The sequence below is a fragment of the Nomascus leucogenys genome, chromosome 2 (genome assembly GCF_006542625.1).
Source record: "Nomascus leucogenys isolate Asia chromosome 2, Asia_NLE_v1, whole genome shotgun sequence".
In the NCBI taxonomy this organism is placed as follows: domain Eukaryota; kingdom Metazoa; phylum Chordata; class Mammalia; order Primates; family Hylobatidae; genus Nomascus; species Nomascus leucogenys.
In genome coordinates, this window is record NC_044382.1 from 97,762,681 (window position 1) to 97,779,942 (window position 17,262).

At 36.2% G+C, this 17,262-nt stretch overlaps 1 long non-coding RNA gene across 3 annotated transcripts in view; it reads left to right on the forward strand.

The window, feature by feature from the left end:
• The window catches only part of LOC105739457, a 573,543-nt gene that overhangs the window by 250,298 nt on the left and 305,983 nt on the right, over window positions 1–17,262 (forward strand). The window contains exon 5 of one of the 3 annotated variants that reach the window (XR_004031269.1): window positions 5,759–5,821. The exons of the other annotated variants lie outside the window; for them this stretch is intronic. This is a non-coding gene — a long non-coding RNA (uncharacterized LOC105739457). The remainder of the gene's footprint in view (window positions 1–5,758; window positions 5,822–17,262) is intronic. 3 annotated transcript variants of the gene reach the window in all.

Sequence of the window (17,262 nt, forward strand, 5' to 3'; positions counted from 1 at the left end):
AAGGGAATTGCTAAATCATATGGTAATTCTGTGTTTAATATTTTTTTTAGCAATTGTCACGCTGTTTTCCATAGTGGCTACACCATTTAATATTCTCACTAGCAATGTACAAGAATTCCAGTTTCTACATATCCTTGCCAATACTTGTTATTTTCTTTATTTTTTTAAATATTGCGAATCCTAATGGGTGTACAGTGGTATCTTATGTATTTTTTATTTGCATTTCGCTAATAGCAATAATCATGTGTTTATTGGCCATTTGCATATTTTCTTTGGAAAAATGTCTATTCAAGTCCTTTGCCCATTTTTAGACTGGATTATTTGTTTTTGTTGCTACTAAGTTTAGGAGTTATTTTACATTTTGGATATCCATTCCTTATAAGATGTATGATTGGTAAATATTTTCTATCATTCCATGGGTTGCCTTTATTTCTCTTGGTGGCATCTTTTGATGCACAAATTTTAAAAAATTTTGGTTAAGTCCAATTTATCTATTTTTTTCTTGTTGCCTATGCTTTTTGAGTAATATTAAGAAACCATTGCCCAAACCAGTATTATGAAGCTTTATAGTTTTAACTCTTATGTTTGGGTATTTCAGTATTCGGGTTAATTTTTATTTATGGCATAAAGTCAGGGCCCAACTTCATTCATTTGCTTGCAGATATCCAGTTTTACCAACATCAGTATTGAACCAACTGCCCTTTTCCCATTGAATGAATGATCTTGGCACCTTTTGAAAAAAAAATCGTTTGACCATGTATGCAAGAGTTTCTTTCTGGGATCACTGTTTATGCCAATTACTTTTAAATTAATTTTAAATTTTAGAATAATTTTGGAATTATAGAAAAGTTGGAAAGATAATAGAGTTCCAGTATACCCTTCAACTAGTTTTCCCTGTTGTTAGTATCTTACATTACCACAGTACATTTCTCAAAATTAAGGAACCAACATTAGTATATTGCTATGAACTAAACTCCCTACTACTTACATGTCATCAAGTTTTTCATTAATATTTCAGGATCCAATGAGAATAATATATTGTGTCTAGTTGTCATGTGTCCCCAGTCTCCTCTGATCTATGTCAGTTTCTCAATCTTGTTTTTCATTACCTTGAGAATCTTGAGGGGTACTGGCCAGGTATCCTATAGAATGCCCCCAAATCTGGGTTTCTCCAATGTTTTTATCACTATTAGACTAAAGTTATGAATTTTCTAATGAACATTACAAAGGCAAAGTGGCCTTATTATTACGTCATATGAAAGATACATGACATCCTCATGGAATCACCAATGATGTTAATTTTCACAGTTTATTAAGGTAGTATTTGCTTGGTTTCTTACTGTAAAGTTACTATTCTTCTCATTCTATGCTCTATTCATTAGAAATAAGTCACTAATTCTAGTCCATACTCAATAGGAAGAGAATTAGGCTCTAGCTCCTGAAGGGGAAAATCTACATATACTATATGGAATTCCTAGCTAAGAATTTGTCTTTTCTTCTCACTTATTTGATTATTAAAGCATTTATTTACATCAGTATGGACACAGAGGTATATATTTTATACTTTGGGCTATAAACCAATATTCCACTATTTATTTGATGCTCAAATTATTTCAGCTTTGGCCTTTGGGGGCTCTGTCAGGATGGCTCCTGTGTTCTTCTGGCACACCCTACAATTCTTTGTTTTCTGTTCTATTATTACAAGATGATCCAGGCTTATCTTGTATTTTCCTTACCCCAGCTCTGGAATCAGCCTTACTGCAAGGGCATTTGGTTCCTCCCCTATTTTGGAATTTAAAAACCAAGATCTGACACAAATAAATTTTTTCAATGCTACTTAATGCTTTTTATTTAGAGATAATGTGTTGGCTTTCTATTTTGATAGGGTTAATGTTTTGTTAATTGTCACTTAGAAATGTATTCAATATGAAGAGAATTATTTGTATCACCTTTCATACACAAAGGTGATACTACCAATATGGAATTAATATGAAATATGCTTTGCATTACTTTCCCAGTAGTGGTGATGAGTTGTTAGTGATTCATCCATATCCCTTGGCTGGAGAAATAGAAGTGGAAACACTGAACTCATCAGGCCAGCTTTTTCTCAACAAAATCAAAGCCATTCAAGCAGTATAATCAACATACAAGTCCTGTGATTTTATTAAACAAAGAATTTACCTTTATGATTTATCCCTATTATAGACACTGTCTTAAAGTTATTTATAGTTCTTGGAAAATTCACCATCTGGAGAATTCCAAATTTTCCAGAAAAAACTTGCCTTGAGGACAGATCTTGGAAAATAATTGCCCACTGGAGGCTTTTGTTTTGTTTTGTTTTTTAACTCCTTTTGGTTAGACTTTGAATCAAGTATTTTTTACTTTGCAAAATACATAGCTTAGGGGTAATTTTTAAAAAAATTTATTTTTCCATTGTTATTTTTTAAAAGTCTTTGAAGTACAGAAAGCAGTGTATTCGTTTGTATCTTTGAACTTTAAGAAATTAATCAATACTACTTATCCAATTTAATTCCATGTTTTTAAAAGAAATAAAATTATTTTTCTTTTAATGAAAGTGGTAATAATGTACTATTTAGCATATTTATAAGTCTAATTAATCAAAAATTGAATGAAAGAAAAAATAAAAGAATTTTAAGATACATATAAATCTTTTCATCTAAAATATAGTATGCATTCTTATTAGTACATATAATTCATTATATGCCTTTGAAACTCAACTTTAAATGACCTTTAGACTTTTAGAAGAAACAAGAAATGTACTTACTTTTGCAATTACTGGAAATAATACTGAACATAATAGAGGAAAAATTATGGGTCTATTAGATACTATGCAAGATCTAATTCCCTGTTTCCCCTATGTGAAGAATGAATGAAGACTTAGATTGTTTATTTTCTTCTACTTTTCAGTGGTTGAAGTACATTATATATTCTTATAGCCTTGAATACTGAATAGGAATTTTTGGAGTTTGATTCTTTTTTTTTTTTTTTTTTTTTTTTTTTGAGACAGAGTCTTGCTCTGTTGCCCAGGCTGGAGTGCAGTGGTGCAATCTCGGCTCACTGCAGGCTCCGCCTCCCGGGTTCACGCCGTTCTCCTGCCTCAGCCTCTCCGAGTAGCTGGGACTGCAGGCTCCGCCTCCCGGGTTCACGCCATTCTCCTGCCTCAGCCTCTCCGAGTAGCTGGGACTACAGGTGCCCGCCACCACGCCCGGCTAATTTTTTTGTATTTCTAGTAGAGATGGGGTTTCACCGTGGTCTCGATCTCCTGACCTCGTGATCCACCTGCCTCGGCCTCCCAAAGTGCTGGGATTACAAGCATGAGCCACCGCGCCCGGCCTGGAGTTTGATTCTTCTATCTAAAAATATCCTAGCCGAATGATTTTGATTAATTGAGTTTGTATAAAAATAAAAATCTCTCATGGTTACCATGGGTTTCTCATTTCTCCTATGGTCCACATACAGCCTCATTCTGCACACAGAATTTTCATTATTGTCTTCCAATCTGCACTGCTTTTTGCATTGGACATTAAGCTTTCAGTTGAGAAATTAAACAAGATATATAGTAGCGATGATAAAGTAGCATGTATACATTCATTGTGATTGCTACCAGTTTATTTGTGTCTTTGTAAGGGGGCTTTCAGGATTGGATACCACATGTGCAAAAGCTAAACTAACAGGCTTTTATATACTCTCTATGTGCTTATTGATTCATTATATAAATAAATTCCTTTGACTACAGATAGTTCAAATTTGCATTAAGAATACCTTAGGAACATCTCTCATTCAGTTCTAAGCTCTAAGCATTATACTACCAAATTTTGTCTTGAATAAACAAGCCAAACCAAGACAAAAACTGTGCATTCACTTAAGGTAGTGAATAATATAAGTATGTCTTATGTAAGCAGGCCAGTCTTTGTATTTCTAGGTACTTTTTGATATCAGGATAAGTAGATGACCTCATCGACCCTATTATAAATTGGTTTTAGTAGAAACAAGAATGTTTGTAAGCAAATTTTTATTCCCAGACTGCCTGTTTACCCTGTAAGATAACCATCTGAAATACCTTACCTGATGCATGGTCAAGAATAAGTTGAACAAAGAAATCATTTGTGTTAAACTCCCTTGTGATGTCTTCATTTTATTGTTATATGTAGTTTTCAGCTATAGTATTCTTTTGAACTGTAGTAGTGGTAAAAAATGTCAGCCAGAAAAGCTATGAAAAGCTTGGACAAACCACTCAGGTAATTTTCCAATTAAGAAGAATAGGTTCCCCAAATCCCATTTTAATTGAGAAACTGCCTGGGTGAGTAAATTCTTCCCCTGTCCTATCAAAAACCCAGGATAAATGGGAAAATATTAATGAGGTGTTAATGAAGGGGACTGTAATGTGATAACAACAAAACTAGGTGAAACAGATAAATATAGAAACATAAAATCGGTGTTATGCTGTACTTAGTCTAAACCAGCAATATAATCATTCAGTTGAAATATTAAATCAACAAACACCATTGAGAGGGAGATCCACTATGGTTGGTTTACAGATAAGGCAGCTGTAGGTAACTTCCCAATTTTGGTTCTATTAATCTATGTAATCTATATTTCCACAAATGAGATTTTTCCTATTTTATTTGTACTAAAAAGTAACAACAACAGTTTTAGTGCTAGTCTTAACATGATTGTATTGTAATCAGCAGGGTTTTACAAATTGTCTCAAAGGTTAATCTTGGTGATCGTCACATTATACTCATTCTTATCAGTTATATTTAGTGGCAGATTTCAAGCTTTCCTTATTATCTTGTTAAATCAAGAGGTGAAAGCCTTTCAAGCCTTCTCTTTTTAAACATCTTTTATTAATGCTAATATGCCAGATGGGAGAAATTAAAATGGTTCTGTTCTTCATGCTGCTGCTACCCACAATTTTACCACATCATTTGCTGGTTAAGGAAGCATATGAAAATGATAGGTAGAGCACACATTTGTAAAAGTTCAGAAATGATGAAATTCCTTGTCTAAGGAAAACCTTTTTTTATTTGACTAGGTACAAAAATGCCATCACTTTCCAAACATACGTAAGAAACACTGACGAAGATGGAATTAATATTCTTGGAACTCATATGCTGGATCATTTTTTCCCAGCTACTCATGTTTACCTTAATCTTAAATGCCAACCAATAGCCAGCAAGATGATTATACAAGAATAATCCCCCTTGATCCATAGGGGTAATTGTCCAGAGCAACTACGCTTATTTAAATGTTGCTTCTTTCCCATTTTCTCATCCTTTGGGAGATCAGTGGCTCTTGCAAGTGCCTATTTACTCCTTTTACAGGTCTTGGGAAATATGTACAAATATTTTGGCAGGTTATGGAATCACTTTCCTGCCTATCGATAACTATCTAGGAGAGTGTTTTCAATCCTTTAACTTTGCCGTAGACACATCCACATAAAATTTGGATTCTAAGCAATTCACATAGTCTGAGTAATTACTCAATCTGATCTCTAAGTCGTAGGAAGCAACACTGGGAAGCACATAAAGAGTGGCTTTATGATAAAGATAAGCTTGAATTGACTAACTTTTGCCTAAGTTAAATCATTTGTAAACTTCAGTGTATAATAATATTTAATAATAATTAAATGCAATCTGAAACAAATTACTTTCTACTCACCCTCTTAACTGATTAGGTCTTTCTGGTTGAGAACTATGAGTTTGGAAAAGATAACGAAGCTTTTACGTTCTTTAAGCGAGAAGATCAGGATTGTCAATGCTGTCATTGCTTTTACTGGAATCCCCAGCAAGAATTGAAGGTGGGGATTTTTCTTTCACTCTGTTCTTAAATTAGAAAGCACTCCCTGTTTTTCACTCTCCTACTGTGATTTGACTATACAGTTCTCTATACATCTCTTTTCCTGTATGTCTTCCCAAGTCCAGGTTTGACCAGAGACAAAGAAGCAAATGCTATAAATTAATATTCACATGTGGTAGGTAAGCCTGTAAGTTGCTTTGGACTTTACTTGCCTCAGATATCTTAGATCCAAAGTAGGGAGAAAGTGGATAAAGGTCAATGTCAGTTGTTGAAAAGGGAATCATAGGGAGGTCAAAAGCACAGTAAAACTGGAGTCAAAATGCCTGTGTTCAAGGTCAGGAATTTAAAATTTTTTAGTGTGCCATCTCTGGTGAGTTACTTACTTAATAGTTTCTTTGAGCTTCATTTTCTTTCTTTCCCTTTTTTTTTTTTTGAGACGGAGTTTCACTCTTTTTGCTCAGGTTGGAGTGCAATAGCATGATCTCGGCTCACCATAAACTCCACCTCCCGAGTTCAAGCAATTCTCGTGCCTCAGTCTCCCGAGTAGTTGGGATTACAGGCAGGTGCCACCAAGCCCAGCTAACTTTTGTATTATTAGTAGAGACAAGGTTTCTCCATGTTCGTCAGGCTGGTCTCGAACTCCTGACCTAAGGTGATCTGCCCGCCTTGGCCTCCCAAAGTGCTGGGATTACTGGCATGAGCCACCATGCCTGGCCCATTTTCTTATTGATTGATTGTTACATAATATTTGTACATATTGATGGAGTTCATGTGATGTTTTGTTACAGACATAGAATGTGTAATGACCATCACAATCACCTCAAGAATTTGTCATTTCTATATGTTGGGAACATTTCAAGTTCTCTCTTCTAGCTATTTTGAAATATACAATACATTATTGTTAACTATAATTACCCTACTCTGCTATCAAACATGATAACTTATTCCTTCTATCAAGTTGTATGTTTGTACCCATTAACCGATTCTCTTCATTACTCCTCCAAAGTCTTCCCAGCCTATGGTATCTGTCATTTTACTCTCTACCTCCATGAGATCAACTTTTTATTTTGCTCCTACATGTGAGTGAGAACATGCAATATTTGTTTCTCTGTTTCTGGCTTGTTTGATTTAACATAAAGACCTCTAGTTCCATCCATGTTGCTGCAAATGACAGGATTTCATTCTTTCTTATGGCTGAATAGTATTCTATTGTCTATATATACCACATTTTCTTTATCAGTTGATCCCTTGATGGACATTTAGGTTGATTTCATATTTTTGCTATTATGAATAGTGCTGCAGTAAACATGATGGGTATCCTTTTGATATGCTGATGTCCTTTCCTTTGAATATATACCCAATAGTGGGATTGCTGCATCATATGGTAGTTTTATTTTTAGTGTTTTGAGAAATCCTCATACTATTTTCTATAATGGCTGCACTAATTTACATTCCCACCAACAGTGTATAGAAGTTTCCATGTCTCCACATCCTCACCAGCATCTTTTATTTTTTGCCTTTTTGATAATAGACATTCTACCTGAAGTAAGAGGATATCTCATCATGCTTTTGTCTTGCATTTATCTGATGGTTAGTGATGTTGAGCATTTTTTCATATACCCATTGGCCATTTGTATGTCTTGCTTTGAGAAATGTTTGTTCATGTCCTTTGCCCACTTTTTAAAGGGTTTTTGTTTTGTTTTGTTTTGTTTTTTGCTGTTGAGTAGTTTGAGTTCCTTATATATTTTGAATACTGGTCCCTTGTCAGAATAGTTTGCAAATAAGCTTTATTTATTTATTTATTTATTTATTTATTTATTTTGACGTGGAGTTTCGCTCTTGTTGCCTAGGATGGAGCGCAGCGGCGCAATCCTGGCTCATTGCAACCTCCACCTCCCGGGTTCAAGTGATTCTCCTGCCTCAGCCTCCTGAATAGCTGGGATTACAGGCACCCACCACCATGCCTGGCTAATTTTGGTATCTGTTTTTTTTTTTTTTTTTTAAGTAGAGACTGGGTTTCACTATGTTTACCAGGCTGATCTCGAACTTCTGACCTCAGGTGATCCGCCTGCCTTGGCCTCTCAAAGTGCTGGGATTACAGGCATGAGCCACTGTACCTGGCCTCATTTTTTAAATTACAGGCATTCATACACCCTTCAATCCATTCATTTAACAACAACTATTTTTTGAGGACAAATGATATGTCTGAAACTTTTCTTTATAGGATTGTTGATGTTGCTGTAAGAATCATATAAAATATAAATATGTGTAATATAAATGATGATTATGTTTTTCACATGGCTTATTCTGCAAAGAAATACATAAAGATTTTTAATAGCTCTTGTGCATATAGTTTGCCTTTTGTTTTGACCTTACTTCTTAATTTAATTTTCATATTATTTAAAATATCAGTGGTATGTAAGTACACATCTTGAAAAATAACCAAGAAGTTATTACAATCTGTAAAGAAGAGAGTATATTTGGAATTCACTTTTACATCTAATTTTGCTGCATACTTACTTCTGATGAAAAAACAAATCTCTCCCAAAAATTACCTCACCACTGCCACCAACATGGGCAATAATATAACAGGAACAAAGCACGATTTTTTGCCAACAGGTAGGAAGATTTATTTCCATTCTTCATATATACAGGTCTTTCAGACTACATATGTAATCTAATGAATATGGAAATCACCTACCATTAATATAATTGAATATTAAAGTTATAATGAACTATGCACAACTGCCAAAATTTAAAATTACAATGTTAGGACTTCTCTATTTAAGATATATCTGCCTTTTATAAATTGTTCTCAGCAATTTGTATTTTCATAAAAACAACATACAGTGTTGTTCAACTTCTGCCCTTGTAATTCTTGGGCTGTTTTTCCATTGCCACAGTCTGCTAAACCTCTATTCCTTTTTAACAAGTTTTGAGAAAGAAATACGCACAACCGCTAGAACCATAACAAGACGAAGCTGTGTAAGATAGACACTAACGGTGGGAGGGGCACCACTAAGGCAGTATAGCTGATTTCATTTCTAAGTAAGAAAAAGGCCACACTCATACAGCAGACCAAATAAGATGCACATGGTAAATGATAGCAGAGCAGCAGACCCAGGAAGTGGTATTAAGGTAGGAAAGTCCCAGATGTCAGATAGCTCTATTTTTCGGTCCTCTTTGCTAAATGTCTTTCATAAATTCATTAGAATTACAAAAATTGCCTAAAAAGGAATTAAATTTCAGTTTCTGTAATTCATTTTCAAAACAGCAAAAGAATATATTTGCTCCATAAAAATTGTATTAGTTGGCATTCGCTGGTGCCAACTCTGGTCTCTTAGCTATCCCAATCATCTTCCATGGCTTTTCATATTTTTATTTTAGGAGAATTCCAAAATCTGCTTGGAGAAAGTATGCTCAAAGATTTATCTCACAAACATAATTTTTTTTGCATGTGGGGATAAAGAAGGAGATTTAAGATAACATAAAAGACTATTACATGTTTGGACTAGTTAATGAAGTTATTAAGGCAGGTTGCTGGTAGCACTGATAGATATATATATAGTTGAATTTTAAGAGGAAAATATGGCCTGTAATAGCTGATTGTACTGCAAAGTCTGGCTTGATATGAGGCTGCGGAGACATTGATGCAAAGCCTCCCTCATTTATTAGGAAGTAGTCAGGGAAATTGGATTAAAAACTAATCTGGGGAAAAAAAGACCTGATAGATTGTCTTCCCATGAAAGCCTTGACCAAAAAGGCCTTCATTTTAGCCACAGAAAAGATTCATTCAACCATCATGTTTAGGGCCTGCTAGACACTATCCAAAGTGAAGTTGCTTTTATTCTGTTCTTATTTTGCCCATGTGCATTCATCTTCTGTACACTGTGGCAACCAGGAATTTGTCAATGTCAAGGAAAATACTCAGTACGTGGAGGCTGTGAAATATGACTTTGTTTAGCTCTATGTGCGGATAACCTAGCACCAGATTGGAAAACTTGTCAAAAACATTCACCTTACTTGAATCTGGAAGGTTCAAAACACTTTCCATAATAAAGAATGCATTTTAAAGATTATGGAAATATAATGATGAGAATTTATATAGCACTCTACACAGCTTTTTAGAGAGTATTTTCACTGCAAACTGTTGAGATATGTTATGTAAGTATGTGTATTATTATCCTTGCATGCTGACAGTAAACCTGAGGTTCAGAGAAAGGAAATGGGCTTTCCAAAATTGCACAGGTAGTAAATGTGGACTCAGGACTCAAAACCAGTAGTTCAGAATCAAAATTCTATGCTCACTATATTCTATACTGCTGGCTTTCTTCCCCAATGCAGTAAGTCAAATAAATTAAGTGTATAAACACTTTTGCTCAAGATTAATTTATTTTATCAAGAAGCAAGAAGTATAGTGTAGACTTTTCTTCTAAGGAAGGCTGGCTATATTTTCAGGATCCAAAAATTGAATGGCCTAGACATACCTCAGTGTATCTAGATATATTCTGAGACCTCTCTGGAAATGATATTTTGATTTTTGAGGGCAGGGAGCACCCTAATCTTGTTTTAAACATTCTTAAATGACTGTGATACATTTTGTGCAATGAGCACAATTAATTGGCAGACAAATGATCAATTGGTTCACATTACTCTAAATTGAAAGTGAATGTCACTTAAAAGTGGGTATACTAATATCATAAGCAAATTTTTTTATATACTTATTTCAATTATTTGTTGATCATTTTCATTTAAAAGATTCATTTTAACCCTAAAGAAACTGATACAAATGAAATAATTGATTTGTTGAATAGGAAACCTCTGGTAGATCTGGATTTAAAGCTCTGATTTCTCACTCCTGTGTTGTCAGAGGAGCCATTCTAGCTGTGCATTGCATCTTCTTCCAAAAAAAATGGTGAAACTGAAGTTGAGGATAGTCTCCTTGTTGGAGAAGGACAAGGCAGGCTATTTTGTATATAGACTCAGTTGAGTTTTTCTGAGTCACTTTGTTCCAATGTCAAATAAAAAACTGAAGTACACACTAAATTGAATTAATACTTCTCTTACGCCACTTCTTGCTTTTGATTCAAGGGTTAAATATATGAATAATTTCAAGTGAGGCACTATATGTATATATATTTTTAAATGTCTTCATAAAGAATAACTTTTACGGTAAGGTCACACCCTATCAAACAAAGAAGTTTAGAGTTCTATGACAACACGTGTGATTTAGCTTGCTGCAAATTAAAAAGACAAGTCTTAATTAAGATAAAAATAGTAAATTGCCTAAATATTGAACACATGTATGAGAATATATTAAATCAATGACTAACAAATGCTTTTGAAATCTGGATAAATATTTAAAGAGTTTATTCAATTAAGCCTACAAAAGATATAACCTATAAATACAACTATTGAAACTGGCTTTATTTTTTATAACTATGAATATGTTGCATTTAATGTTCTTCTAATAGTTTATTTTGCCAAATATGCTCACTTGAAGAGCCATATCAAGCTTTTCAAATGGTGAGCTGCAGAGTAGGTGCCACTCACCCCACTGCTTGGTGGGAGGGGTGGTGTTGAGGGAGGAGGCTGCCTTGCTCTTTCCCCACCATGTTGTATTCCCTTCCACCCTTCTCTTTTCTTGACTCCTCACCTTCCTTTCCTTCTGTCTTCTTTCTTTCTAAAACCATTTATTGAGCACTTTTTATGATATAAGTACCTTGCCAGATGCTGAGGATAAAATGATGACTAAGATATTCACAGTACTGCCTTCTTGGAGCTTAAAGATGATGGAGAAATCAAACTGGCAAACTGGCAATTACAACTCATCAGAGCAGATTCACTAAAGGAGAAATAAGAAGGGCTATGGGGTCCCCTAATCAATACCTTGAGGATAAGAAGAAGTTTTTGGAGGAAATTATATCTAAACAGATGGAAAATTTATAATTTATTCTTCTTTAAGAGTTTCCTATTTTTTGAAAAATTAAAATGCCACTCGAATCTTTTCTGCTTCAGCTTCATTTGCCATTGTATCCCTGCACATGCCTCAGACTGCAGCCCATATTCACAGTCGCCTTCCCTAATCTTAGTCTCCCTCTCCAGTTGCACTCACTTCACCTTATTTGGTACTATAGTTGTTTCCACGCGTTTCTTCAACTGGAAATCGAGGACTGATTCTTATTTTTCTTCTTAGTCTTCCATTTACAAACTCTGTTCCCCAAACCAAGTTTTTATCATTCTGTCTAGCACAGAAGTCTTTGATGGAATTAAAACAATTTATGAATTTTTTTCGTTTTCTCATTCAAAGAATTGATTATCTATCACATGCATGAAAAAGAGTACAAAGGTGAACATCACCAATACATAACCACATCTAGTGGAGGAGATCAGATATATTTCTCAATAGGTTTAATTTAAAATTAGATTATAACACTCATTCATCTGTTCAACAGTTGTTTATTAAGTGCCTACTGTGTGCCAGTCCCCATTGTCAGAAAGCTTACATTCTGATGGAAGAATATTGACAAGCAAATGAATAAAATGAATGTGATGAATTCACATAGTGATAAAAATGCTAATAAAAATAAAATGACATGGTGAATAATAGGATAGAAGGTGTTTGAAAAGGTTGTGACAGATCAAGGCATCAAGAAAGGTCTCTGTGAATAGGTGCCATTCGAACTAAGATATGAATGTTGAGAAGGAGTCAGCCATGGGATGATCTGAGAGAAGGGAATTCCAGGTGGAGGTGACAGCAAATGCAAAGAACGTGTTTGACTTTTTTGAGGAAAATAAAGAAATACAGTAAGACTGATGCCCAGTGTCTAGGAAAACAATGATTTGAAAGGAAGTTGTTGGAAAAGGAATGGATTTGATTGTTATAATGTCTTATAGGCTATAGTAAGGAGTCTGGAATTTCTTTTAAATTCAATTAAAAAAAAAAACACCAAAGAACTTCAAATAAGTGAGAAAGAAACATTATCTTATTTACATGTTAAAAAGAAAGTTCCAAATTCTGTGTGGAGAATGAATTTTAGGGAGAGGAAGATGGAGGCAGGGAGCATTGGTTGGAGGCTCCTACAGTGGTCCATGAAAAGGATAATGGTTCCATGAACAGAAAAGATAAGAGAGGATAGAGAGAAATGGCCAAAGTGGAGACATTCTTTGGGGGTAGATTCTGCAAGACTTGATAGGTCGAGTTCCAAAAAGGGAAGAGGTGAATTCATCAGTGACTCTTCATGTCATGAGTATTCAAAATAAGAGAGAATTATGGGGTGTGGAGCAAATACTAGCTTTCCTAATGTAATTGTTCACAATGCGAGTCCTTACAGATCCTAGAGTGAGTGGGTGGCAGTGGTTGAAGTTTTTATATTACTTCAGGAAGTCTAAGAAGAAGTATGTATAGATTTACCCTTGATTAGGCAATGGAGATAACTATGGTCTTTGCTTTGGATGGGAATTAGACTAATTCAATGCTTTAAATTTAATAAGTTTAAAAAAAAACTTATTACGTGTAGTTTGTGTCATTAAGTAGATCTTTCAAAATACAGGACCTATGGTGGAGAATATTTAAGGATAGAAATCCTTGATGCCAAAAGTTTGGAACACTCATATTTTGGGTATTTTAGTGAGCTGGGTCAACTCTTCTCTTTCTTGCTCATCTTATTTGCTTACCAGTTGTTCTTCTCCACTCTTTTGGCTTTTATTTCTAAAGTAACAAGGAATGCCAGTGACTACAAAGTAATTGTATGTGGGTTTGGGGAGCTTCAAAACAAATAGCTTTTATAAAATAGTATTATTTTATTATCCACATTCCAATTTCTCATATTTTCAACATTAATTCTAAAAGTTTCTTTTAAAAAATTGACTCTCTAATGGAGAAGCAATATGATTCCATGAAGTATAATTGAAATTGCATATTTTTCTCATCATAACTAATGTATCAGCTTTAAAGTCTTATATATATGTATTTCCAGTGGGATGAGAATTTTTAGGAGACTGAATAAAACATTACAGTGGTCTGAAGTGGTAATGAAGATTCTAACTCTGAATTACAGTGCATTGGCAACTCTGTCATAGATTTACTATTTGATCCTGTACAAGTCACTTGAATTCTTTCTTCAGTTTCTCACTTACAAAATGGTAAAGCAAAGAACTCCTGATGAAACAAGACGGATATTAGATCAGATAAAAAGGAAAATGAGGGGCTGGCAAGATGGCCAAATAGGAACAGCTCCGGTCTGCATCTCCCAGTGAAATCAACGCAGAAGGCAGGTGATTTCTGTATTTCCAACTGAGGTACCTGGCTCATCTCATTCGGACTGGTTAGACAGTGGGTGCAGCCCATGGAGGGCGGCAGAAGCAAGGTGGGGCATCACCTCATCTGGAAAGCGCAAGGGGTCAGGGAACTCCTTCCCCTAGCCAAGGGAAGCCATGAGGGACTATTGCCATGAGGAACGATGCACTCTGGCCCAGATAGTACACTTTTCCCATGGTCTTTGCAGACCCACAGACTAGGAGATTCCCTTGGGTGCCTACGACTCCAGGGCCCTGGGTTTCAAGCACAAAACTGGGCGGCCACTTGGGCAGACACAAAGCTAGCTGCAGGAGTTTTTTTTTTTTTTCGTACCCCAGTGGCACCTGGAATGCCAGCGAGACAGAACCAGTTACTCCCCTGGAAAGGGGGCTGAAGCCAGGGAACCAAGTGGTCTAGCTCAGCGGATCCCACCCCCCACAGAGCCCAGCAAGCTAAGATCCACTGGCTTGAAATTCTTGCTGCCAGCACAGCAGTCTGTAGTCAACCTGGGATGTTCAAGCTTGGTGGGGGTAGGGGTGTCCACCATTACTGAGGCTTGAATAGGTGGTTTTCCCCTCAGTGTAAACAAAGCCACCTGGAAGTTTGAACTGGGTGGAGCCCACCACAGCTCTGCAAAGCCACTGTAGCCAGACTGCATCTCTAGATTCCTCCTCTCTGGGCAGGGCATCTCTGAAAGAAAGGCAGCAGCCCCAGTCATGGGCTTATAGATCAAACTCCCATCTCCCTGGGACAGAGCACCTGGGGGAAGGGGCGACTGTGGGCACAGCTTCAGGAGACTTAAATGCTCCTGCCTGCCGGCTCAGAAAAAAGCAGCAGATCTCCCAGAACAGCACTCGAGCTCTGCTAAGGGACAGACTGCCTCCTCGAGTGGGTCCCTGAACCCCTGCCTCCTGACTGGGAGACAACTGCAGTAGGGGTTGATAGACACCTCATACAGGAGAGCTCTGGCTAGCATCTGACAGGTGCCCCTCTAGGACAAAGTTTCCAGAGGAAGGAACAGGTGGCAATCTTTGCTGTTCTACAGCCTCCGCTGGTGATACCTTGGCAAACAGGGTCTAGAGTGGACCTCCAGCAAACTCCAGCAGACCTGTAGCACAGAGGCCTATTAGAAGGAAAATTAAAAAACAGAAAGGAATAGCAGCAACATCAACAAAAAGGATGTCCCCACAGAAATCCCATCTGAAGGTTACCAACATCAAAGACCTAAGGTAGATAAATCCATGAAGATGAGGACAAACCAGCGCAAAAAGGCTGAAAATTCCAAAAACTTCTCCTCCAAAGGATCACAGCTCCTCACCAGCAAGGGAACAAAACTGGATGGAGAATGAATTTGACAAATTGATGGAAGTAGACTTCAGAAGCTGGGTAATAACAAACTCCTCTGAGCTAAAGGAGCATGTTCTAACCCAATGCAAGGAAGCTAAGAACTTTGAAAAAAAGTTATAGGAATTACTAACTAGAATAAGCAGTTTAGAGAAGAACATAAATGACCTGATGGAGCTGAAAAATATGAAAGCATGAGAATTTTCTGAAGCATACACAAGTATCAATAGCTGAATTGATCAAGCAGAAGAAAGGATATCAGAGATTGAAGATCAACTTAATGAAATAAAATGTGAAGACAAAATTAGAGAAAAAAGAATGAAAACGAATAAACAAAGCCTCCAAGAAATATGGGACTCTGTGAAAAGACCAAACCTACATTTGATTAGTGTACCTCAAAGTGATGGGGAGAATGTAATCAAATTGGAAAACACTCTTCAGGATATTATCCAGGAGAACTTCCCCCTAGCAAGATAGGCCAACATTCAAATTCAGAAAATACAGAAAACACCACAAAAATACTCCTCAAGAAGAGCAACCCCAAGACACATAATCGTCAGATTCACCAAGGTTGAAATGAAGGAAAAAATGCTAGGGCAGCCAGAGAGAAAGGTCGAGTTACCCACAAAGGGAAGCCCATCAGACTAACAGCAGATCTCCCTGCAGAAACCCTACAAGTGAGAAGACAGTGGGGGCCAGTATTCAACATTCTTAAAAAGAAGTTTCAACCCAGAATTTGCTATCCAGCCAAACTAAGCTTCATAAGCGAAGGAGAAATAAAATTCTTTACAGACAAGCAAAGGCTGAGAGATTTTGTCATCACCAGGCCTGCCTTATAAGTGCTCCTGAAGGAAGCACTAAATATGGAAAGAAAAAACTGGTACCAGCCACTGCAAAAACATACCAAATTGTAAAGACCATCGGCACTATGAAGAAACTGCATCAACTAACAGGCAAAATAAACAACTAGCATCATAATGACAGAATCAAATTCTTAGAGACCTACAAAACAGCAAGTTCTTAGAGACCTATAAAGAGACTTAGACTCCTACACAATAATAGTGTGAGACTTTAGCACCCCACTGTCAATAACAGATCAACAAGACAGAAAGTTAACAAGGATATCCAGGACTTGAACTCAACTCTGGACCAAGTGGACCTAATAGACATCTACAGAACTCTCCACCAAAAATCAACAGAATATACATTCTTCTCAGCACCACATCACACTTATTCTAAAATCAACCACAAAATTGGAAGTAAAACGCTCCTCAGCAAATGCAAAAAATTGGAAATTGTAACAAACAGTCTCTCAAACCACAGCGCAATGAAATTAGAACTTAGGATTAAGAAACTCACTCAAAACCACACAACTACATGGAAACTGAACAGCCTGCTCCTGAATGACTACTTGGTAAATAACAAAATTAAGGCAGAAATAAGTAAGTTATTTGAAACCAATGAGAACAAAGACAGAGCTCACCAGAGTCTCTGGGACACAGCTAAAGCAGTGTTTAGAGGGAAGTTTATAGCACTAAATGCCCAAAGGAGAAAGAAAGATATAAAATCGACACCCTAACATCACAATTAAAAGAACTAGAGAATCAAGAACAAACAAATTCAAAAGCTAGCAGAAGAGAAGAAATAACTAAGATCAGAGCAGAACTGTAGGAGATAGAGAGATGAAAAACCCTTCAAAAAATCAATTAATCCAGGATCTGTTTTTTTTAGATTAACAAGATAGATAGACCACTAGCCAGACTAATAGAGAAGAAAAGAAAGAAGAATCAAATGGACAC